This window comes from Canis lupus, chromosome 4 (genome assembly GCF_048164855.1).
Source record: "Canis lupus baileyi chromosome 4, mCanLup2.hap1, whole genome shotgun sequence".
Taxonomy (NCBI): domain Eukaryota; kingdom Metazoa; phylum Chordata; class Mammalia; order Carnivora; family Canidae; genus Canis; species Canis lupus.
The window spans coordinates 82482206-82487303 of NC_132841.1; the positions used below are offsets into that span (position 1 = coordinate 82482206).

At 31.2% G+C, this 5098-nt stretch overlaps 1 long non-coding RNA gene across 1 annotated transcript; it reads right to left on the reverse strand.

Moving 5' to 3' along the window:
- Nucleotides 1–846: 846 nt before the first annotated feature.
- On the reverse strand, nucleotides 847–4815 carry LOC140632724 (uncharacterized). Its single transcript, XR_012030418.1, has 3 exons — nucleotides 4475–4815; nucleotides 3099–3222; nucleotides 847–1551 (listed from the first exon to the last, which is right to left on the reverse strand). It is a non-coding gene; the product is annotated as an uncharacterized lncRNA (long non-coding RNA).
- Between the last annotated feature and the right edge of the window lie 283 nt (nucleotides 4816–5098).

Here is a 5098-nt window from a genome sequence, read left to right on the forward strand (position 1 = left end):
CCCTGTCTTTTGTGGTTTTATTGAGCATTTTGCATGATTCCATTTTATCTCCTTCTTTAACATACCAGTTGGCTTCAAATTTACAATATACTTTTAAAACTAACCCAAGTCCAATTTAAAATGTCATTATTCTACTTCACAGATAATGCAAGTGACTTATAATAACAAAATAATCCATTTCCTCCCTCTTATCCCTTGAGTCTTTGTTGTCATTTATTTTGCTTATACATAAGCATACCATTATATATAGACAAATAAATATATATTTAAAATACAGATTAAGTATATTGTTATATTTTTAAAAGAAATGTAGATTTAAATTAATTACCTTAAGAAACATGAAAGTTTCCTTCCTTTGTTTATGTGGATATTTCTGACCTATATCATTTTTTTCTTCCTAAAGAATCTCTTTAATTATTTTTTGCAAGGCATATCTACTGATTTTTTCAATTTGAGTAGTAGAATTGGTAGATATCAGATCATATATGAATTTTTAAGTGTAGATGTATAAATAATAATAATCAGCCAAGTAGCAACTAAGTTATACTATCTGATCCTTAATAATTTTCTGTACAAATTTGATATTACTTTATTTTAAAACAATATAAAAACTGAAAAAAGATTATTTGCAGTATTTGTTTTTCAGATTATACTAATTGGCAATTATGTCACACATCTATAAGAATCTTAATTATAGTTAATATACTCTTTCAAATTGTCAAATAATGCATGCAATCCAAAGAAAAGAAAGCAAAACAAACTTTTGAATATTCAAAGTCCTTTACAAAACCAAAATCTAAATGAAGTTATAAACAAAAGTTAAAACGATACTAACCATAAAGCACATTTCCTAACAATAGGTACCAGACACATTTTTTATTGTTGTTGCTTATGAAAGCACAATGCATTCAAAACAAATAATACATTTAAAATAAATAATAAATAATGCCACCTTTAAACATATAAATGGAAAATATTTGTTTTACCCAGAGATACTTGAGGAATTTGAGCATGTATGTTTTCTCTTTTGGATCCACAAATACACAAGAATTTATTTAAATCTGTAGATTGATTAAATGAATAAATTCAGAAATACAGATGCACTAAATCATCACCAAACACATAATCTTAAATCTGAGATAACAGAACAGAAAAACAATTATATTTTCATTTCCTTAGATACAGTCTTATATGACAATATAGCCAAAATCTTTACACTAAGTTAGCAAGGCCAAAGGAAATTAAAATGATGACTAGAGGAGACTAATCATGATATATTAAGGATTGTCTTAGATAACCATAATGTGCAGGTCATGGAAAAAATAAAAGTTATTTTCAAATGAGGATAAATAAGACACATACACATTAATTAAAACATGGTTCACAACAATAGAAACTAAATAATTGACCTGAATATTATCCATCTTTTTTTTTTTTCTTTCTTTTTAAGAGAAAAAGAGAATGTGCAATAGCAAGGGCAGGGCAGGAGAGGGAAAGAGAGGATCTTCAGCTGAGCATGGATCCCAATGCAGGACTCAATGATCTCATGACCTGAGCCAAAATCAAGAGTCAGACATTTAACTGACTGAGTTGCCCGGGTACCCTAACTGGATATTATCTTTATCTCTTTCTCAGCAAAAAGTTCAACAATACCTTAGTAAAATGAACAAAATACCTTTGGGAAAGTTTTATCATGGAACTATTGCTCAAATGTTAACATGCGAATCAAAAGAAATTCATCTCCCCCTATGTAAATGTGCTTTATTTTTTTTTTTTTAAGATCAAACTCTCAGTTTGGTAAAGTGATTCATATATAAAATGAAGAACAAAAAAAAAAATAAAAAATAAAAAATAAAATGAAGAACAGATTATCATATCAAACTAATTCACAAGATGGCAACGAGAATAGTCTTTAATAGTTACAGATAATGTAACACTTGCCTCCTTTATTACCTAAGAAATGCTTGTTCTTTGCATGAGTAACATCGGCCATATGTGTCTATAATTAATTACAAATTACCTACTCAATTGATGATACCTGGTACAGCTGGGTTTTTTTCTGAAACTAATGTTTAAGCATTGAAATATTAATTAATTTCTGTAGCCATATGTATGTTCATATTTTTGTAATGCGCTAGTTTAATTACATGTTGAAAATTTATTCCTTGTTAATCATAAGCATTGATATTTAATCTTAATGAAATTTAAATTCTTACACATAAATGCTACAATTGCTGTTGTTTACTATAATAGTTGGAAGATTTCACGCCTATTGCACTTCCTATCTGTGTAGGGCTTGCAAACTTGTTAGGTACATTAATCAAAAAATTTTATGCCAGCAGAGCCAACCTTGAGAGTCAATATTTGCCTTAATATATTTCATTATTTTTTATTCCCTGAAAAATATGACACTGTGCAGCAGGCACAGTCCCGTGAAGCATGTCACTAGAAATAAAACTTCTCTGATTATTATTAACAAAACAACTGAAACATGTTTTTCAAAAAGAGAGTTAAAAAGAAGGGAGATTGATTCAATAAGTTGAATAAGACCTAAGTTGGAAAATAGTATGTGCTGAGGCATTGTCCTAGAAACACATAAAAGATGGACTTTAAAATTCAACTTTTATTAGAAAGTTGAACTTTTATTAGAAATCATTAAAAAATAAGCCAAAATTCTCCCCTGGTAATAGCATGTGGACTTTCAAGGTGGAAGGCAAACATTTACTAACAAAAGATGTATATCTACATATTTCATCATGAATTCAACACATTTTGTGCCTTTCAGAAAATGTTCACCAATGATTACATATTATTTCAAGTAAATAAAGTCTTGCTCTTTGGATTGAATATATCGTTCATAAAGCAAGGAAAATTATATTTTATATACTTTTGTTACAAACCAAAAACACATTTTCCATGAATATCTAAGTGTATAAGGATCAAATTAGTACTTGTAATAACATAAACACATGCAATATATATATGTGTATGTGTGTATAGATATATATTAACATACACACAACTGTGTATCATATAATTAATCAATAAATAAACATGGATCAAATAATTAATCAATACAATAAGAACTAACTACTTACTGCTTTCGGATCACTAAGGAGTTGAGTGTTGAATGGCTGGGCATCCAAGGAAGCTAGTTTTTTGTTTAAAGTTCCTCTGGGATCTTTGGAAGGAGGTAAGAAGGTTCAGCATAGATCCATATAACTATAATAGAAATTGAATTCTGTGTCAAACATCTCCTGATGAAAACAGCAATGATTAGGATTTTTTTAAAAGCTACTCTAGGTGGAATGAATGGCACATGTGACAGATTGGACTCTGCAGAAAAGTCCAGTTAACCTGAAAACATAGTAATAGTAACTGTCAAAAATGAAATATGGAGGGACACCAGGGTGGCTCAGTGGTTTAGCACCTGCCTTTGGCTCAGGGTGTCATCCTGGAGTCCCAGGATCTAGTCCCATGTTGGGCTCCCTACATGGGAGCCTGCTTCTCCATCTGCCTATGTCTCTGCTTCTCTGTTTCATGAATAAATAAATATTTTTTAAATGAAATATGGAGAAAATATAGAGAAAGGAAGAGGAAAAGGATACAGAAAAATAACTGGACACATTGGAGTGAACCAATGTTATTGGAGACATTCAAGAAAAAGAGAAAAGGAAGCAGAGAAACACAGTACATCTGAAGAAAAAAATGGCTGAAAATGTTTTGCATTGATTAAAGTTATAATTTCATTTATTCAATAAGCCCATTGAATTCCAAACAAAAAAGATATGAAGAAAATAAATATGATCAAATAGATCAAAACTAGCAGTCAACAGAAAATCTTAAAAGCAGATAGAGGGGGAAAAAAAAAAAGGACATATTTAATAGAAAGGAACAGAAATAAGAATGAGAGGGATCCCTGGGTGGCTCAGTGGTTGAGTGCCTGCCTTCGGCCCAGGGCCTGATTCTGGAGTCCCAGGATCGATTCCCACATCAGGCTCCCTGCATGGAACCTGCTTCTCACTCTGCCTGTGTCTCTGCCTCTGTGTGTGTGTGTGTCTCATGAATAAGTAAATAAAATCTTAAAAAAAAAAAAAAAGAAATAAGAATGAGAGATGTCAGTTTAGAAAAACATACAAATAAGAGGTCAGTTAGGTGGGGTTATTTAAAATTCTGGAAGTAAAAAAAAAAAAAACTAGATTTCTGTACCCAGTAAAAATTTCTTTCAAAAAATTTGTGTGTAGACATGTTAAATACCAAAAAAAGCTAAAATAATTCTTCACCTGCATACGACGTGAAAAACTAGAAGAAGTAATAATGATGTCAGATGTATCAGATGTAAATATGCACCAAACCAATGGAATTAGAGCACCAAAAATGATAACTGTATTAACAAATACATGATATTTTTCTACTTATTAACATTTTAGTTTTATTATTCAGATAACAATGCTTAAACAAAATAATAATGTACCTTGAAGTTTATAACACATGCAGAAGTAAAATATATGACAATAGAACAAAATAACAGACTGGAGAATTAGAAGCATGCTATTATGAGTTTTCATTATATACATAAGTAATCTAATGTCACATGAAGTTAGACTTCAGTAAGTTAAAGTTTCATACTACAAATCCTAAAATCATTACTAAAATACAAGCAGTATCGAATTATAATAGCCAAAGAAAGGAGATAAAAAGGAAATCCAAAAAATAATCAGTTCAGAAGTAGGCATAAGGAAATGAAAGAAAGTTCACGGCCTCCCGGAGCAGAAGCAGAGGAGTGGAAGGCTCCACAGAAGCTGAGCTGTGACTGACTGACAAATGCTGAAGGCTCAGTGTGAACAGCTCTAGTGTTAAAAATGTTAGGCGGACTCAGTCATAAGGCAGCCCCTGGAATTTTGTAAGATTTATCTCCAAGAGCTCAACCTGGTTGCCACAGTAAATATCAGAAAACACAAACAAAAGTAAAACCCCTGTGTTCCCAGCAAGGGAGGGGATGAAGGAACCTTTTTGAAACAAGCCAGACTACCCTACGCTTTTTAACAAAGCTTGCCCTTCGGAGAACTAATTAAGCAGAGCCTAACTTGCTTGGGTA